The following is a 22422-nucleotide window of genomic DNA, read 5'->3' as shown; positions in this document are numbered from 1 at the left end:
CTCAAATTATTTCTGATTAAAAATAAATAGATACACTTTTAATTTCAAACTTTAGTAACACTAAATGACTTTCAATTAAAAGTTGCGTATTTGTGTACTTATGCTTTCTAAGTTTCGTTTTATTTTACAGCAGTTACGAGTTCTTTATATTCACGTCAAAGTAATAAGCGTAACAACCAGAACTTCTATTATACAGAATTAAATATGACAAAAAAATATACATGTCGAACATAGATATAGATAACCTTGCTTCCTTTCCGAAATTGGTATAAAAATCGTTGCATCTACATAATTATGTTAATTTATTACATGTTTGTATATTTTCCACGAAAACGTATGCATGTTAATTATTTATATTATGCACATAATATTAGTATTGTATTATACACGGTAGTAATATTTATTAGAATATTATACCTATAATTTCTCAAATTTTTTCCTATTTTATTTCATTTCTTACAATCTCGATTATCTGTCCTATTTTTATTTTTGATAAATCGTTTTTCATATCTGTACAGATATTCCAAAATTTGTTCTTTTTACAAAAAGTCGACATTCGTTCGAATCAAGTGGACTAAAACGATTGGAGTGAACCAAGCTGCATCATTTATAACAGAATCCTATATTACAATTTACATACTATATCATTTCCAACAGAATATCATATTAGATGTTTAGAATATAGTAACTAGGACACGTAAATCGTTTAATCCATATCGAACGTCACCGCATCCAGGCTAGACAGAATATTAATATCCAGGAGAAATATCAATTTCTTTAGAAAATAATTAAATATTTGAATATCATATGGAATAAGAGAAGATCGCGTCGACACAGAATGTTTTCGTTCCACCATAACCGGTGTATGCCAGAATCCTATGCATTTAACATCAAGTTGTGTTCAACGAGACACTTTCATTTAATTCAATGCCGTACCATATTGCGAAATGAGATATCATGGTTGTCCCAATTAGAATGTCAGATAACGGTGTGAGATCAAGTTCAATATGTATACATGCGTATAAATTGAAATCAATTTTTAATATCTAATCGTAAATTTCATTTGGTATCAGGTCATAAACATACTGTTCCATGCTCAGGTTCCATTTTTCTAATTATTTTCGTAGAAATGTGAATTCGCATAAATATCCACGGTCTTCCGATAAGAGAGAATAGTTGGTCTGTTATACTTGCGAATATTTTTGAATATTTAATCTTCTCAATTCTGCTGCGTCCCTCGAATTCTTTGTGAAATCAATATCTTGCTTTAGTTACAACCGAGAGAAGGACTTTTAATGTTTCAGTATCAACCACTTTGATATTCGCAATTCTATAAGATTTTTAAAATTCCATATTTTCAATGGATCATTGTAAAAAGCGAGAAGAACAGCAAGACTAAAATATTTTTGTACATTCGTTTCTTGAAATGAAATCGTTACCGTTAAATATTTCGTAACTGCTCTTAGCGTCCACATTTTCACATTTTCACTGCCGCGAAACATAATCGTTCATTGTTCGTGCATAAACAATTAAAATAGGATATCTTCTTCACCATTATAATTTTCCAATTTTTATATTCCAATCTGGCTATCCTTTTGGCAAGCAGAAATATATTAAATATTTTAAGCAGATCATTAGAATATAGTCAAGATAGTAAATCACGTGTAATAATATAAACGGCGATTTTTTTATTTCTCGAAAAAATGTAAGAAATTCGTTAACAATAAAAGACAGGATTGACTGTGAAACACAGTTTTGATATTTAAAATAGACGGACTCGGAGGGAGTGTCGTTCACAAGCAGGATGCTGGTATTACGAACACCACAAGATTACGTGGACGTTTAAATGCGTGCACACGTGCGTACGTTTAGATTGCATGGATGAACGGGTTGTGGAACGCGAGGGTGTCCGAAATGCGGGTGCGTCGCGTTCAAGGGTTGGCTATGGTGAAAGAGGGTCAACGAGACGGGTTCGTATGAGTCATTTCTCGTAGTATGTCGTTACGGTGATATCGTCGGCGCGGAACGCCGTGAAAAACATCCGTTCGCTTTAATTCATCGCGTTGATTTGCATGTTAAATCCTTTCTCTTTGAGGTGTCGACGTAATTACACGTGCCACGCCGGCTCCTTTTATGTTTTATTGCGATCTGGCGAAAGACGCGACGCGAGAAACGTTCCTGTTCGCGTGAAAAATGGTTGACAATGTAACGAGGTGGAAGAATAATGAACGTGTACCAGTCAAAGTTGTTATTAATAGAATGTAATTTAATTATGGAATTACAGATAGAAAGACGACAGGACGATCTTATTTCGTATTAAAATTTCCCTAGAATATTACGGCTTGATACATGATTTATTTGCGAAAGTTAAGATGAAATAAGAAGATTGGCATTTAAATGTGAAATTTATAGAACAGTTTTGTTAATTAAAAAATTCATTATTCTCAGTTTGTTTAGTTATCAGGGTATGTGTACGGTGGAAAAAATTTTTCCAAATTAGTAAACAGTAATAATATTTAAAGCTCTTTATGTTTCACGAACATATTTAGAAGTTTTTCGATTAACATAAGACGGGAGATCAATCCTCTTCAGAGAAAATTATTATAAATTAAAACGCTTCCGTGTAGTCATGTAATCTGATATATGTATGTATAAGTGTAAATTATCATTTATCGCGCGTTTTTATTTTATCTTATCGTATGACGATACGAAGTCTATATGAAAACAATTATAAACGAGTTAAAAAAGAAGCATAAGAAATGATGAGACAGCCTGGTGAATTGTCAGTCAAGAATCTTTTGCAAATATTTTGTTTTATTAATGTCGTATTTGAAGAGTAGGGATAATCTTTGGTTGATATATTTGACTGATATATAGCTTTCTTTGTTCTCCATATAAATATGATTTAACTTCGTTTTCCATATACACAGTGGGCAAAAAGCAAACAATTTATATTATGTTAATTTTTTCAATATCGGCAAGACAAAACATCATTACGTAATTTTTATTAAGACTGTTTATTACAATTTTTGTATTCTCTATATATTGCCACATATGTGTACAGATATGATCCACTGCAAAGAAGTACGTAATGAGACTACATATACATGCATCTTATTCTGAATAACTTAGTCTGTCTTTTTCAAATTTGATTGGGTTATATCATATATTATTATACTGTCGCGTTCGTTATAAAAAAGGAAATATATCATGAGAGGATTAAAACGAAGGTATCGTTTAATTATGAATTTATTTATCACATTAATCTTTGAGGTTGAAGAACGTTTCTGGTATATATACATATCTATTTTAATATGGAAAACACATTATAGGCAGGTACTTCAGAAACATCATATGACGCTAAGGAATTGAGTAACTGCATAACTGTTTTGTCTGATGTCAAATATGTGATATCAAATACCTAAATAATCTCACATGAAGCAGAAAATGATATAATAAATTTAGTTTATGGAAAGCTACGAACTGGTATAACTATAATTTTCTAATTAAATTTCACAAAATTTTGTATAATATATATATAGTATGTTTATACAAATTTTCAATGGCAATGATCTAAATAATTTTTCAATCACCGTATATCATATCAAGATATTCTCTTTTACTCGCAGTGTGATATTAACAGTAAGGAATCACCTTGTAATATAAGTGTAGTATATTTATCAGATTTTCTTCCTGTGATGTTCATATAATGTAAATTATACTAATATATAATAATATAATAGTATAAACGATTATTTAAAAAAACTCCTAAAAAAAAATTCTATTATTCATAGTATCGGAGAAATCTCACGAAACAGCTCGTTTCTAATGAATCATAATTTTCCATTAAAAAAAATAATTTTCTTTCGCCTCGGAATGATGCAACGTTGTTACGGTCGGTCTCACACATGGTGAGTCATTAAGTCATCGTTAATAATATTGCGTCGATTAAAGAATAAAGAGGTCAATCGAAATGTAAAGAAGAGTGGACATCTGTGCTTTTTTCCGGTCGATTCGTGAATTTCTTCGAATTAAACCAGTTTGCTGTGATAAAATGGCGTTGTAGCTCTTGTGCAGCCTGCCTTCCATCATCCTGTATTCCACTAAACGAGGCGTCTGCGGCTACATTGCGGCTTTTGAATGTAAACTTCTTCCTGACATTTAATGCTTTTACGGCTCTGGTATTCATACGATATAATTTGAGAAATTGTTATATCTAGACTGCGGATTTTCCTGCTTTTACGAGAAATTTCCAGAGTCAAACATGCGCATAATATTCAAAACTGTATAAAATACCCAGTGTGATGTGTACTTTTTACAATAGGCAAAATCATTTTCTACCTAAGTTCTATTTCTTTAACTGTATTTATAAAGCTATGAATCTGCATAAAGTCCCATTTATGGGAAACTTCAAACGTTATATAGCGTTATAGCGTAATTTCTAATTAAATTTCACAAAATTTTGTATAATACACATAATATGTTTATGCAAATTTTCAATGGTAATGATTTAAATAATTTTTGAATCACCGTATCTCTTATCAAAATATCTTCAAGCGTTATATAATTGAAATGCATTATAGGTAACAATATACAAATATGTAAAATGTAGAACGTATTCTTTATAATATTTAGCAGTTAAAACAATTCTCTGTTTAAATTGCATTTTCATCAAAATAATTCACAAAAATAAATACACAGTCTATTTATCGTTGTATATTGGATCGAAGCGATAGGCAGTATTTTGAAGATGGAAGGCAATAAAATTCGACGTGGTCGTTTATTGCGTTCGCGTTACGCGCATAGCCGCTCGAAATTAGTGGAACAATGTCGCGATCGAGTCCTTCTCGAAGCATGTCAGGAAGTCAATTTGTGGTTAGTCCAGCATGAAGCGTATTACAGTCATCAACGTTGAAAGTTCTGAAACGCGTTCCACGCGAAGGTTGAATTGAACGTGATAAAACGGGAATGTCGCGGTTGCCTTTTTTTTATTATTAACTTTTATTAGAGATTCCGGATAAATAAAGTTTCTACCTACGCTTTGTGCGAAACTGTGTACGAACAAGATTTATCTGGTTCTGTTCCTTTGACACCTCTACTTTTCTTTGTTATTTATTTTTTTTTTTTGAAATTTATTTTTTTTTCAAATATTCCACATTCCGAGTTGAACTTAGGATTTAACTTTATAATCTCTTTGTTTCTTTATTTTTCTTTTTTTCTTCATTCTCTTTTCTTTATTTTTCGTCTTTTTTATAAGATGGAAAACTTTACGTGTAACTTTCGAGATAATGAAACCAACGTAGATAAAGAAATGGTATTTTTATGCGCTAGTTTACACATATTATTAGCATACAATTGTCCGGTGCCTTTATTTGAATTTCAAAAGGCCGAATCAATCGAAAGTTTTACTTTTGATGGAAACTCAAATGAATTCGACGTTTAATTTTGTTATATTGGCGGCGCGTTGTAAACAGTAGCCACGGCGAATACGTCGAAAATACAAAATCGATTGTTCCTTCGCTCCCTTTTTCTACGAAAATCTTTGCCATGGAATTTTACATTCAGAGAATTTCACATTAAAATTCTGTACTGAAGTGTCGTGATATTTTGTAGAATGTTCTGCGTGTTACATTTTTTTTTTAGAACCAGGCATCTTCCTTTTTTTATTTTTAGGTGCTATTAAACATAGGTCGAGAGAAGGGTTGAATAAGTGAAAAGGTCGACTTATTTTTCGAACAATAATTTTCCTTTCCAGAAATTACACTCTGGTTTTAATATATTATTATATTACTAATTAATGTTAATTTTATATTACTACTTACTAGTTACTTATTGATATTGTAAAACTATTATGTATACCATATAAGGGTAGTAACTTTTATGTCGTAGTGTGGTAAGTTTTAACAAACTATTGCATTAACGAAGTAAACATAAAAAGTGCTTGTAGACATCCGTTTTGTAAACACGCTCTTTTCCAAATGTAATCGAATTCAGTGATAAAAAACTGTCGTATCGGAGAAACCAAACACAGAATTTAGAAGACTAATCTTATCAATAAAAAAGGCGTGTACGGGACCATGGAAAACCACGATGATGCAATGTTAAAAATTTTGGAAGTTATATTAACCTATAGCGTTTCTATAACATACAATAGATAAATTTTCTTTTTTTTCTTTTATAAAATTCTTCTAATTTCTATTCCGTTGCTAATATCGATCTAAAATGTAGTACAGAGTTAAGAATATCTGTATTATTTTATGTATTATATTTTATTTAGTCAATCGATTAGATTTTATAAGTACTATCGTTAATTAGTAGACTGCGAATTCTTATACATTTGTAGAAAATTTGGAAATGCCAAGTTGTACAGAATTCGTGTGATATAAAAAATCGCGCAGAAAGTCCAAAGTATAGTGCTTTCTATAATGCTTGGTAAAACAATTTTCTACCAAAGTTGTGCTTTTTTAATTATATTCTTAAAGGTCGGAATTTTCGTAAAGATCCGCAGTCTATTAATTAGCGTTAACAAAAAAAAAAATTCAAATGATCCCAAGCTTCTCGTATTATTCCCTTCTCGGAAAAGCAATTCTTCTCTCAAAAGAATTCTCATTCCTTTACGTGGCACGTGCTAGTTACTTATTTACGAAAAACGTAAACGTTCGCAGGGGAAACGAATTCATGCGTCTAGATGTGTTCGCGAGAGGCACATCTCATTGTGCAAGATTCTGTGAATCGGCGAACTGTTCGCGATTCTACGAATGGCGGTCACGATGGCACGATTCGCACGTACTCCATGAAATCATTGTCTAGTCTCAGCGTATTATTTTTACACACTGCAAGATGTTTTCCGTACGTGGTCGCTTTATCCTCATCCCATGATCTCCCCTTGAGCTTTTGCATAACCGTTTGCTATAACGTTACGTGTCAAACGAATGGCATTTGCGATGAAATTTGGCCAATTTGTAACAGAAATATTCCGTCGGAATTGTAAACGAGAGAAAATCGTATTAATGGAAAAAAGAGGACAGAAAGAAACATTGCGTTTATTTTGTTTGGAACGTAGAAGTTTACGAGTTAGTCGATATAAATCATGTACGTAAATACAAACATAAAAGTATTAGAATATAAGATTATTTTAGAGTAGTACGTGTACAAGAATACATGGAGTATTTACATTTGGAAGAAATTTATATAAAAACGCATGAATTATCATAACTGAATTGATATTTTAATTATGACGAAATATATATAACGAAATAAGATCTGCAGTGTAAAGAATACAACGAATAAGTCACGATATTATGAAAAATTCAGTCGCAACAAAATTATTTTTGACGCAGTTTGTCATCTTCCACGAGACAGAGTTTTCAATCTAAGAAAAATCCTAATACGGTTTTAATCTGACAATGAGCAGAAATGGAAGCACAGTTTTCAGATCTGTCCGATTAATTGCAGCGTCTAACTAAACTGATAATACCTAGGACAGAGATATTGTTACACGCCAATTCTAATCGGCAGACAGTACGGGTTCAATCAATTATAAATATCGCCGATGTATTTTTACACAACGCCCGTTGCTGAGTTGACACGTTAACGAGGGTCAATCAGAATTTACCGAATTAAAATGGTGGGAGGTGGCACGATATAAGAAAGCGTCGGTCAAATGGAATCACTCTTGAATATTAAAGCCGAAGTATAAAATATTTTAGGATCAATAGCATTCTCCCTGTCTCGTCTTTTGTTCCGGAGAAAATAAAATCATCGTTGCGTATAGTTTTGTACGCTGTTGCACAATAACGATGACATTTCGTCCTGAACGGTTCGTTAACGACAAAAATGGAAATCCCCTTGTTCATGATAAACCGTATGATTCGAGGTAGATTTTTAAGTAGAATAGCGCACCAGTTTCCTTATTGTTATTAGGATTTATTTGATTCGTCAATATAGAAATATATTATAAACACTGCGAAGAGACTTAAATAAAGAGGAGAGATACTAAGAAAAATTAGTCATGAGAATGAAAATATGTAAGCGGAAAGTATCCTTACGTGAAATTAAAAAAAAGAAATAGAGGAAGTGATTAATGTGTTTCTTATGATTATTTCAGGACCTAAAACCAAGAATTGGAACTTTGTGTGGGTATAAGAATAATTTTTAATTAACTTCTAACTTAAATAAATCTAAATTTGATGTAATTTATTGATATATAAAAATTATTTATATACATTGTATGCTAATTTAAATCTTTTCTTAAGTTGATACACTAATAATATTAATGAGAAAATTATTATAAATGATTCGTACAACTTTTTGTCCCATTCTTTTTAATTATTGGTCACATCGACATCTAGGTCATTAGCGATAAGTTTGCTTCTTCAGTTTACTTTAGTTAAATTTCTTGGTGGAGTTGGGACTCCTTTAAGTTACTTGCATCTTCGATGAGGTTTTTTCTATACTAAATCCGAATATTAATTAAATTATTCAATTTATAAAACAAATAATATAATAAGAAGTGTAGGGTTTTAATTAGACTGCGAACTTTCATGCAAATTCATATTTTTGGGGATATAATTGGAAAAGTAGAACTTGAGGAGAAAATTGTTTTACTTATCAAATGTTGTAAAAAGCGCTATACTTTGCATATTTTACATATCTTCCACATCATTCGCATTCTGTGCAATTTTATGCTTTAAAATTTCCTATAAATGCATAAAAGTCCTTAGTATAGAGCTAGGCGAATTTAGTATTCTTAAATACGAATTTTCACAAAAAGAAAAAGGAAAAAAAGGAACAACATTCGTGTGTTCACAATTTGTCCAATCCGGTTAAAAAGTTATCGGCTTTTAAATTTTTATTCAGCGATAACTCTCTTTTAAAGCGTGGGCAAACGAAAATTCTGGGTGAACAATTGTGGACAAGCATATTCCACTTAAAAATCAATAAAAAAGTTTAAGGGGCGGCGATGTCAAATTTTTTAAAATTTTCATTTGGTGATAACTTTTTTTTTGTTTTAATGACCGACGGAAGAAAATTGTAGTTGCAAAAATGTGGTCAAACGAATACTGCCTCTTCTTTGTAAAAATTTGCATTTGGCGGTGCTAGCTGTATACCATACGTATTGTATGCATTTCTGCATCTTCAAATTTCCCACAAACACATATAAGTCCGTAATCTAATGATAAAGAAAATTGAATAAGACGCTATAGCGTTGTGGTAATATTTTAGTAGTTGTAGCGTTTCTTCAGATCCACAAAGTGAAACGGTTTCTTGAATAATTCCATGGCCGTCTGCATGATAGAGCTAAAGGTTCATTTTAGAAAATGGTCGCGTGCCGTCGTTCACGTACACTCGCTCGCCCGTCTTGCGGAAATAACAACGTCTGCGTATACACGTGCTATTAATTGCGAAAGCAGCGTCAACGCTCGTGTATAATAATTTTCAGCTCGCGTGGATGGCCACGTCTGACAATTTCAGCCGTGTTTTATTGCGATAAGATTGAAGTACGCGTTACCGTATATCGATTGCGATAAGGACGCATCTGGGTACATTCGCCTGGATTTTAATTGGTAAATATCGGATTGACTCGCGAAAGAGATCCTACATTCGCTTGGCTTAATATTTTTATTTCTTTTCATCCATATTGTCTATACCTTTTTTTACATTTTTTTCACGGTATCTTGTACTATCATAATAATGTTATCTATGTTATACTGATTATCTGTATTATAGATAAAATAATACAGATTCGGTCGGTGTTTTCTAAATTTATTTATAAAAATTATTTCAAAAATTATATTTATTATCGAAGAGTATTTCATTAAGATTAAGTTTCCAATTATTGTGTGAAATGAACAATATGTTTCTAATTACTATATAAATATTCATTGTATGTATTCATTGCATAAATAATGCAGTCTTGATTGAAAGAATTACAGGTAGTCGTTATTTAATTTTCATAGTTGTGGGTGTTTGAATGTGAATCCTTTTTAATTTTCAAATTTCAAATAATTATTATTATTATTTCATCCATATTGTCTATACCTTTTTTTACATTTTTTCACGGTATCTTGTACTATCATAATAATGTTATCTATGTTATACAGATTATCTGTATTATAGATAAAATAATACAGATTCGGTCGGTGTTTTCTAAATTTATTTATAAAAATTATTTCAAAAATTATATTTATTATCAAAGAGTATTTCGTTAAGATTAAGTTTCCAATTATTATGTGAAATGAACAATATGTTTCTAATTACTATATAAATATTCATTGTATGTATTCATTGCATAAATAATGCAGTCTTGATTGAAAGAATTACAGGTAGTCGTTATTTAATTTTCATAGTTGTGGGTGTTTGAATGTGAATCCTTTTTAATTTTCAAATTTCAAATTAGTTGAAACAGAGAACAGTAGTGAGAGAGAAAGAGAGAGCGAGCAGTGATTTTGCTTCTCAAGTTCATCTATGTATCATATTTGAAATAAATTTTTAAATAATTAGAGAATTCTCTGCAATTCAGTTATACGCGATATTAATGATATTGATGTTTTGTTTTTAAAATATGCATGAATGAGCATCTTATCTTCAGTGTTATAAATATATAGGTTCAGACATTAAGCTATGCGACGGAAAACTAATCCGCTGTTAAAGTTTATGAGCTAATTATCTAATATTCCTAAAAAGCGCTCAAAGATTTCATCGTTAAATTAGATAATACGAGGTTCGTTTTAAATATACATACGTCTCATTCATATACGTTTCATACAAAATGTGATATTATTCCTTTATTCCTTTTTATCCAGCGCCATTCAATCGTTTTTCATTTAGAAATTTTAATCACGCGATAAATTTTCAGACCCTCGAGAAGTTATGGAACTTTGTTATAGTAAAATTCAACGTTGGCCGTAGAAACGGGTCTCGTGGACATTGGACATTTCAGGAACTACGTGCTGGCAAATAAAGTGTCAATGGAGGAACAATTCTCTTGAGAACTTTTATTTCGTGTACTTTCCTAATAAATAAATTTACGAACTCTCTTAATTTTCCACATTTCCATTAAAAAATAATAAAGTATATTTCTCTACTATTTATAAGAACAGAATATTTTTGATGCAATTAGTATGGATTTAGATGTTTGCGAATATATTTCCCATATTAATAAAACTGTTTGCCGGAGGATAAATATTTAATTAACCTGAATTGAAATGTTTTCGTATTTTAACACAACGATTTGTAACGTTTACCTGAATATGCATAGATGATTATAATTATATTGATAGACCGAAAAGAAATACGTATACGTGCAGTCACGTTTCTGTTTAAATAAAAGTCAACAGGAATTTTGCGAAAATCATATACGTATTTTTAGCAATTATGAAAACGATAAATCTAAAAGTCATGAAAAGAACGGAGTTTGACAGTTCCAGTGTCTCATGTCTCTTTCTCGAAACAAGTTAATTTGTCGCAAAATAATTCAATTCTAGATATATTGCTGCGACAATCAAGCTGTCAACGATAATGATCTCTAAGGTACCGACGAATCTCTTGTAACAATAGCGGTTACCGACCTACATAGTTGTAAGCCGTGGAAGAGGGCGTAAACTTGTATAGCTAGAAATTAATCCCGGTGTGTGTGATCGTACGACAATCATTGTTCCACCGGATGTTATTTATAAATACGAACGTGTGACGAGAAATTTGTATAGAAAGTATGCCACTCTCGTTTGCTCTTTTATTGAAACATTGAGTTAGCCTGCGTACTAGTACGTATTGAGTTGCCGGATATATCTAAAACCCGTTCTACCATGAATCATAAATTTTATTCGGTTAAAGTTCGTTTTGGAGCACCATTTTCTTTTAAACTTTGTTTGCAGCTTCTGATAGCACTCGATGAATGAAGACGAAGTATAACAGTTTCGAGTCCAGCAATGCGTTGGTTTAGAAGCTACAGCCGATAGATGAATCGATTTGGTAAATATCAATTTGAGCAAGGATTGGGCAAGGTGTTGACAGAAAGTAACGATGTATAAGATAGAGTAAGCTATACAAATAGATAGTAGACTAAATTTACCAAACTTCAACAACGCATGACTTTCGAACCAATGGATTTGCTTCTATTCGTCAATTACTATCAGATTATGCAAAAAAATTTTTAAAAAATGTGGTGCTTCAAATCGAAGTTTATCCTTTATTCCGATATTTTGCAATAATATAATTAAGCCAAACAAATGTGCGTCATTCCGTTCAATAATTTCCGCTAACAGTTGGGTAGTGCCGTTATTCCAATCGTGTAGAATCGTTGTTGTTTCTGAAGAAAGGCGTGACCTCAGAAAGATTCGTGGATTTATCCGACAACTCAATATATTAACGTGAAACACGAATGAGATCGTATAACGGTACGATTTGTGGAGTAATACTTTTCTTTAGAATTTTATACTCAATTGCTGAATTTCATAGCCAAGAATGATGACGAATTTGCACGTTTACACGTGCACAAACCATACAATTTTTTGGATGAAATGCTAGAACATAGAAATTCTCGCGTGTCTACTACGCCACACGTATGAACTATGAAAATTCGATTTACGTACCAGTATATCGACATTCGAATTCGACGCGCAACATTACAAATATCGGACCTCGAACGAGTCTGCAACGTTTCAGATTTGACGAACGGTGTACACTCTCACGGGTTTGACGCATACTTTCATAAACTTTCAAGTCGATCACGGTCGCGCGATCGCATGCCTATAGATGAATAATTTTCAACGAGATTCAGTGTTCAGGTTCGTGTACAATGGCTGCGATCGTTGCTCGTATATTACGGTTTCATGTGTTTCCGTCTGCACCAGGTTTTGAACTCGAACTGTAACTGCTGATAAACTAGCGCTGGAAAAAGCCGCACGTGTCGTGTTTGGCACAATGTTTGGCGAGCACATTCGCGTTCGATTCTCGCACAGATATGAAGATAGCGCGTGAGCATATCGAGAAAGCGATATAAAGTAGCGGGCAAAAAGTAGTTTAAGTATAAGTGGTACAATAAACACCATAATCATACAAAACAGATTGTATTTGATAAGAGCACAAATATAGTACGATATATGTTATATACTCTTGAGAAATATCTTACACAAAAATTACTAATGTGTGGATATACACATATAAATTATTTAGTAAACTTCAAACTTTTCTTGTTCGCTACTGTAAAATTCTCGACTCGAACTCTTCTAGTAAATATGCAAATGCAACAGCAATCAACGAGCGACATCGGTGTGCATGCATGATTAGACATGGACAAAAGGGTCTCTATGCAACGTTCTCTTTCTATCGTCACATCGTATCCACTTACATGGTAACTGGTATGACTGGTGTATTTTATATTGTATATTTTATAGCGATTTTCGAGAATCGAGGATAGTGCAAAGATAAAGTTAATTATTTTAAACAATTGGAACCGAGAAACGTTAATTCAGAAGTCGACATTCGCATTTAACGAGCTACGATTTTAGAGAGTCAAGTACGCTATACATTGGCGTATAAAGGAAATCTAGTAACTTAATGATGTAAAAAAAGATAAGGATTTATGCGGGTATTGGTTGATTTAGTAGGTAGATTTCTTCGAGCTAGTTTTCATCGAATTAAAATATGTAATTCGAATGGCGATGTAGCTTGACAAGTTTCGAAACTCGATTTCCTCGAAAATGAAATGTTATGCTTGATTTTTGTATTATTTTGAACTGGTATACTGGTTTACCAAGAACTTAGATCCATGATATTATATTTTTGTATGATACTTATTCAATGTATCAAATATCAGTGTGCCATAAATTCTGACCTGCTTGTATTAATTACATAATTCTGATATTTTTTTGTACGTAGCCTGTATTGAGTTCGATTGTTAAACAATATTGAAGGATGTTAATTTCTAGGTCAATCGTTTTTCTTTTTTTAAATTTGGCATTAGTCCAAGAGGAAACGAGTTGGTGGCAGTTTTAGTTACAGATCGATGTCTTTTTTTTGCTATCACTGATATTAAAGTGCGAATCATTGTGAGATAGTTTTACATAGAAATTTATGCTTCCAATAAGAAGATCAATCGATAAGCAAAATTGTTTACGTATTATAAAATAAGAAGCAGAATGTGATATTTAATATTACGTATCGTTGAAACGACGTTCTGATCTTACTTTACCATTTCTCCTCCTACCTAAGAATTTCTTATGACAAATAAACAATAGTATTTTAAAAATAGAATAGAAAATGCATGCAATGAAGTTTCATAAACAAAAAGGATAAGAATGGACTTAAATTTTTTTGGGAAAATAATTCGTGTATCTTATAAAAATATAAATATCCTATAGGGTAATATTCGATGAATTAAAAGCTTTCAAAGAGTAGAACAAAAGTTAGTTAGAAACTAGTTAAATAGTTCTTGCCAAACCAATCAGGAATTTGTTTTCAAAAATGTCTTTATTATTAAATAGGGAATTATTAAATAGGGGAACGTTTAATTTCATTGCACTGCAGGAGACGTTGTAACGTCGTACAAAGAGGTAAATATCTATTCGTCAATTATTTAGAGCTTAATAGGCCCGGAGAATTGCATTGCGAGATTAGTTGGACATGTTACGCGTCATACCAGTAACAGGGGATCAAATACAGATGACATCAGATCCGAGAAACCCAATAAACACGATATACAACATAGTATAGATCACGGTTCAGATTATCTCGGATTCGTAGAACATAATACGAACGACCTCAAAGTGCATGAGATGCGATATTGACGATTAAAAAGTAGTAAAGCACTGCACAGATGATTTAACATATATAGGCAGAATACGATACAGATTGTATCAAATAGGTAGAATCACGTTTTTATTAGCCTAAGATTTGTACAAATCGATTTATCCTACTATACAATGAAATTTTAACTGATAAATTGATATATATTTAATATAATTGAAATGAGAATCCATAATTTCAGTTCTACGAACTGTTTGTCCTCTGATGGATTCAAATAAATTAGGTTTTACCGTAGATGATATTTGGTGGGCGGGCAAAACAGCATAAATCAAATTTTTGTCAAAATATTGGGATAATTACGCTGATATACATAAATATATTCGAAGTGTATTTAAAAAGTAATTGGTCTGTTTTTATAAAAATATTTACATTTCATTTAATGAAAAATGAACAACGTTCCCTTCGAAATAGTTCTCTTGAGAAATTATACACCGCCGTAGGCGGCTGTTCTTTCTCCTGAAAGCAGTGCTGGAATTCTTCTATCGAAACTGCTTTTAGTTGGTCGGTTACAGCCCTTTCGATGTTGTTCATGGCTGCAAAAAGATGTCTCTTAAGATGGCTTTTGATTTTTGAGAAAAGGGAAAAGTGACAGGGACTCGAAAGAATGACACTTGCAACCGTAAGAATACGTTTGCTGGTCAAAAACTCGTTTAGAGAGTGCAGTGTAAGACGCTGCTCGATGTGTTGCTGTCCTTTTACATAACGCGTTACCGAAACACACTTTTATAAAAGTCGCCGCGAAATCTCTCGCGTTAGCTAAATCGAGTTGAAATTAATGACGATAGAGATATACGTCTGAAATAATATTGCAGCATTGGTACAATGTTGAAGATTTCCGAGAATCAAAATCTATTTCATTACTGTTTACCAATGTTTGTACATATATAATAATACGTATTCTATATCGCTGTCCTTTACTTATGATTCTAATAGTACAAGCCAATTTCACTTCTTTCCCGCTCTTTTAGTTGATATTTTAATATTATAATATATGTCAAAAAATACAGCGTAAAGGTAGGAAAATTAAAAACAGTACAAGTTGAATTGTACTATGTTGTTCATGTCCATCAGCGATATAAAATACACCTTGAGTTCTTTGTTCTAGCACTCTACCATTTCAACATGGAAGAAAAGTACATAACAACTAATTTAAGTACATAGTTTCGTAATTAAATTACACCTTAGGAATTTATAAAACTCGCGATATTCTCGCTTCATGAGAAATCAAATAGCGTTATCGGCGGAAGCGGAGCATAAAAAAACATGTGTTTTGTATGTCGAAATAATTCGAGACGAGAATGGTGCTTATAAATTATAAATTATCACGTTTATGTCGACGATGTCGATACCAATTGATCGCACTCAAATCCATTTGGCAAGCTCCGTTACATTTCTAACATCGTCTCAAGTTACTATTTTGACATATGGTTTGACGTATGATTTCTTATGCTTGATTCAATCCGCGATAACTGATAACGTTATTTTATTTTTATCAACTATGTGTCCAATATGTTGTAAAGACACTCGCTTATGATGTATTACATTTCAAAAATTATATCAGTTTGAATAGAGAAAGGGAATACTGTTACGCGAGAGTAGTTTCTCAAGAACAAGGAAACATAATTGCGCGTAATGTACTCTATGATTCATTAAACACCTGACTTATAGACATGAGAAAACCATGTACTGCAGTATTATTGTACGTATTATACGATAACTTTGAAGATTCGATGTAGTTTCTAAGTTATCCTATTTTACAGTTGCTGAATTCTATGTAAGATAGCAGCTTCACTTTGTTTTTGTTAAATAGTATAATTATATTGGTTAATTATGACAGTGTTGAAAAAGTTCACGTTGATTTTTATCTAAATTTTTTCTTGTTATCCTGATCTCGTCGTATTTAATTAATCATTACAGTTCTCATACGCGATTTCATTCATACCTTTATCTCATTTTTGTTTCATATATTATTATTTATTATACATTTATATTATTATTATTATTTATTTCATATATTAACGCAAAGTCATAATTTTCTTAACATTTAATTTACTAATTGGCTGCCTGAAAGTTTACTTTGTTTTTCATCGAAATTTCTTCGATAATCAAATTGTTTTGTCTTTTTACTCTCCCAATCTTATCGTTGTCGAATAAAAGTCTTTGTTCATATCTCTGTCTCGTGCTGCTCCTACGTCTTAATTCAAAGTCATCATTTGCTAACACTGAATTTATTAGGCCATTACCGTTTTGATCTTAAAACTGGAGGTCACAAGGTTACTAACACTAACGCACTGGAGCCAGCATACTTGCCTCATCGATATCAGATAAGAAAAGACAAACAGTACGTATTAAAAGATACTTATTTCATTTACTAATTTGCCATTCTCATTTACATATGGCAAAAACAAATTAATTCTGCTTAATCACATATATCACGAAATATAATTTCTCACTCGTTCGATCATAAATCGAGTAAATTGATCCTTACATCATCAGCTACTTAATATTAATATCTAATATTAAGTACTAATATTTTTCTCTCGTTCGACTATATATCGTTGTTTTTTTCAGTTATTTTTCGTACTTGTTAATGATTCGTGTACAGAGAAGAGGCTCGCAGCAAATCATTGAATCATCTATTAAGACAATCGCCTATTTTATCAGACGTAACCTTCGTCAACGACGCGTTTCCTCGATTTCTAGGTAGGATAGTGTCACGCTAGAGTTAAAACTCACGTGCGTGCACCGCGGTCGTGAATAGTGGAACAAGTTGACTACGGGAAATCCCACGACTCGAAATAAAACATAAATATTGCGTTATTTTTATTCGCATTAAAATTGCACATTAAAAGAGATTACATTAATTTAAATTACAAAATTGTAATTCGCTCCTTAGATAGAAACGAACGAGTTTACTAAAGTCGGAAGAAATGACATGTAATTTGCTGGAAACATAATTTCAGTACCTGGCGAAGGTTAGACACGTGCTTTTAACGCGTAGACAATTTTAAAAACAATTTTAAACAGAGAAATTATAACAGTATCATTGTACGTATTTTTGAATTCTACAAACGATAAGTTCTAGAAATATGTAATAATAAGATTCATTTTAAGTCTAAGGTTGATTCTTGGGAAATTGTTTGAACTATACGGATTAAGTATAGTATATGATTTATCGAAGAAATCACGTAAATCACGGTTAAAACTTTGGAAAAATATTATCGTGTAACTAACCTAATAATTCTTCTTTATTAATATCTGTAGAAAACAGTGGATTTTGTTCGTCCAAACCATAAATCTGGATTTCCTAGCATCTTAACAAGCCTTATACCATATAATCAGGGCATTTATTCTCAGCTTGTTGTAACGAGGGGGTAAAAAATTATGGATAGAAATAAATTGCATCGTCGCACTTCTAATTCGGTTATGATATGAAAAACATAATTTTAGCTCTTTTAATTTAGAAAACTTTATTCTTTAATACTATTATATATAATGTCAATATAATCTAATACATTTGTTACTTATTGTTATAACAGAGGAGTCATAATTAACTTGTCAAGAGGGTTGTCGATATTTTCGACTTAATAATTTATTTCTTCGGGAAAATCTCTTATCTCGTGATATATTGAGAGCTTGTCGAATAACTCTTTCTCTTGCAATATATCGTAGTACGGTTGCAATATACTGTCTATATTATAAATTTAATAAATAACGCGTCATTATGTTTATGTTAGAAATGCGTTATATCGTAGTCACAATTTGTTCCGTCCTAAAAGACCATTAACTATTGTAATACGGACTTGAGGGACTCAAATACGGAGGATTAACGAGGACCATCAACCAACCCCATGTACATACATATATTTATATATATACGTCCATTGTACCATAAATATGAACGTTATCTCGAACGCTGCTTGATACTCATAATTCTAAGATTATTAATTTCTGTACATATCTCTTTTTTTTTTATGAAATTTGTCATTTGAATATCCTTCTTTTTACTACCATCCACCATGTTTCCCACCAGTAAGAAATATTCCAATTTGTCATCAGTAAGAAATCGAAATATTATTTAAGCGTCTAATATTGGTTTTAACTAAAATTTGACCAAATAGTAGTCGCTAATAATTCTAAATGCGATTTTCAAATTGAAAAGAAGCTTCCAATATTTATAGCCATTTGAACTCCGAATAGCAATCAATTTTTTAATCGAATATTTCACCTTTTACCATTATTTCTGATAAAGTAATATTTTATAAATAATGTTTTATAAAATACAAAATTTATTAGAACAGAATAACTATTTTATATATAACATAATAATTTGAGATATTAACGAACAGCGCTCTATTCTCTTGTATATCCCAAACAGTAATGAATTTGTTTTATTGCACATTCATTCGTTCAACACATACGATGCGCTCTTATGACGTTTTCCTTTTGTTTTCCTCTTCTTCATTCCTCGCTCGTACAATACAGATGTACATACATCTATTTTCTAACAATTTCCTATTTTCCCATCAATATTGAATATGATTTACCATAAGTAAAATATTGCAATATTTTAATTTGCAATATTTAACTCAACCATTCTAACTCTAAGAGATAAACGAACACGTCGACTAACAATAACCAAGCACTATTATTTTTTAATAGGCTTAGTCTCGTTATTATCGTTTAGAATTTTTTCTTTGGAGCTCGTGTTCGCGTAATTCATCTGTACAATAGAACGTAAGACGATACGTTCATTAAAATTACAATTTATAGTAGTATCGTACAGTTATTCTCTTTTATAAGCTTTTTATCTTCTATTTGAAGTTTTTGTCAACAGGCCAAGACGACGAATAAATATTACATGCCTGTGAAATGCAAATAAAAATTGGTTTGCATAATACTTCTGAAATTTATTCCGATTCGCTTAACTCGTAGATCAATTGACGTAAACGGAGAATGATTTAGGAATTTAAAACGAAAGAAACTGTTATATTGGTTGCATCATATATTTGACCCTTAGGTAGTATAGAACGAGTGTGAAAAAATGTGGTGTTTTGGAATATTAAACATGTAGAAATTTCCTATATTTATTGTTAACGAATCTGAAATGACAACTGAATAAATATCAAGGATCAATATGTATAAAACGTTTACAACAAGTCAAAGTATAATAATTCCAAGCAGTTAAGGAGAATTAAACAAATATCAAAGATTAACTGGACAATTTCTTAGAAGTGTGGTTCCAATATATTTCCATTGCTTCAAATATGGTTGTGTAATATGTTAACAATCGTAAACAATCGTTTAACCACATCTTCAATTATAAAATATAATAAATTAATGATTCAGTTCAACAATTTGTAATTAAATCATAGTACAATTCTTTCTATCATATTTGTATAGAACAATAAATACAGGAATAATTTAAATGAATACTGAACATGATCTTTTTGTATATACGTGTATGTAATACTAATGAATTCAGATTTTGAAATTTTTGCAAATTTTTAAATCTTCAAATTTTGGAACTAGGAATCTTTTAATTTCAATTTGCTTCAAATTTCTAACATTAGATTAATTTCGCATAACAATACATTATGATCGAATTATGAATTGCATTACAAATTATTAGTATAAATCATGCTTTCTTTCTTCATGTAAGAAAACCGTATTCTTTATTAAAACGCATACTTAATCAGTTAACTGTTGTGACTTCTTTGAAAAGTGTGTACCTAGAGTGTGTCGCAAAATGTAAACAATTGTAACGAAACGACTGTTTTATTTTTGAGTTTTATTACTTACAGGTCTCGTCATAACGCAAAATATTGCCATTTCTTCGCGACGACTATACTCGTCAAAAACAGCTGACTGGTTAAACAAACATAATATATACGTAAGGATTATCTGTCTTATCGAGAGATCTCATTTCATATTTATGTAATTCTTCTTTTAATAGACGTTTAATAGTTTCTCGTTGAACGTTAGTACAATACGTATCCAAGGTTATGAGATGCAGTTTGTTTTTCTTTGCCTTTGTAAAGGGAAACATTCAAACAAGTAACAAATACGAGCCTGTTTCGCACCAGTCGATGGTATCGATTAAAGTGCATCGACATATTGTTATGCAAGTGCAACTGCACTTACTTAGCGTTGCACATCCTAAATTACGTATCATTGCATCGCTTTAAATGGATAAGGGTACGCGAAGGTCTCTGCTGCGTAAATTTTCGAAAGTTAAACGCGAACGTGAATGATATCGAGATCAGGATTATGCGTTACCGAAATAAATCTTATTCAAATAAAATTATTATTTGCTTCGTTGCTTTATCTCGAATAGTCTTATTTGAATAATAATGTATTCAGGTAATAAATTCTTTTAATATTTGTTAGTTTATTTGACATACATATTTGTCCTTTGTTTGTTTCAGAAAGATATATAGATGTTGGTTTATGGTAGATATAAGAAATTTATAATAAGACTTTTGTTAAATATTTTTACCAAAATTTTGTTAGAATTTTGAGATTTAAAATACATTGTCTTTTATCTTTTCCCTATTACATCGAGTTTTCAAAACGTTTGCTCAATACGTGGAAAATTAATTTTGTTTCTACTATTTGTAGTAATAAGACTTCAAGTAAAACTCTTTTGAAGCCTGTTCCAACTATTATTTTCGTCGTCTTTGATAAATCTAAAATAGGAAAATCAATTTAAAATAATATAAAAGATTTTATAGTAATATAAAATATCGTATTTACTCGTTCGCATACAGATATTAATAAGAACGCCATTAAAAGGTTAATTTTACTTCAATTTGATAAAACTACTATTAAAAGTGTAATTAATTCTTGTAAAATTGACAAATCTAAAATAGAAAAACCAATTTAAAATGACATAAATTTTACAAAAATTAATTTCCTTCTTATACTTTTAATAAAGTAATAAAATATAAAATTGATCTTTCAATGGCGTTCCTATTAATATCTCTATGCGAACGAGTAAATGTGATATACATATACGTATACTCGTATTTATTTAGATAAATACTATATACATTCTCATATTTATTTAGAAATGACTCTTCTGTTAGCAACAAACACGATCCAAATGTCATAAAACTACAAATATGATTTCGAAGCGGCACCTGTTTTCGTTCTGCTCGTGATATTTGTCATTTTCGAGCGAGCAATTCTTTTTTACTTCGTACATCTGGGACAAAACAGCACGAAATCTAGTATCACGAGATTGCAGAGTGTTTTTCCGCGTAAAAACCATCTTCCGTTTCGTTTTTCTGTGACTAACACCTGCTGTTGTCTAGAAAATCGTAAAAATGCCATATTTATTACCATATAACATCCACCAATACTCCACATCTAAATTACACTTTTTTATGCTCTTCTTTTTATTTTTGATGAAAAATAGCGCTGCCTTTTTCTTTAGTGCGTTTAGTGACACACCGATCGTCTTTCCGGAGAAATAACTTTTATTATAACGTTCTTGTATATTCTAATATTTCAGTGAAAGGACAAACTTTAATTTTCTTTTCCTTCTGTCGCGTTTATGTCATCACTTTTGATACAGAATTCTATGCGCCACACCATAATTAGCCTGCGTTA

The 22422-nt window shown here is 31.3% G+C and overlaps 1 protein-coding gene and 1 long non-coding RNA gene across 3 annotated transcripts in view; both read left to right on the top strand.

The window, feature by feature from the left end:
- LOC132906495 (lateral signaling target protein 2 homolog) overlaps positions 1 to 22422 on the top strand; it is a 143029-nt gene that overhangs the window by 5101 nt on the left and 115506 nt on the right. The gene's annotated exons all lie outside the window — the stretch shown is intronic.
- Positions 10203 to 16660, top strand: LOC132906541 (uncharacterized). Its single transcript, XR_009657995.1, has 2 exons — positions 10203 to 10723; positions 10890 to 16660. It is a non-coding gene; the product is annotated as an uncharacterized LOC132906541 (long non-coding RNA).

This window comes from Bombus pascuorum, chromosome 1 (assembly GCF_905332965.1).
Source record: "Bombus pascuorum chromosome 1, iyBomPasc1.1, whole genome shotgun sequence".
Lineage (NCBI taxonomy): Eukaryota > Metazoa > Arthropoda > Insecta > Hymenoptera > Apidae > Bombus > Bombus pascuorum.
The sequence above is the reverse complement of the archived record's forward strand: the minus strand, read 5'-3'. Positions and strand labels throughout refer to the sequence as shown.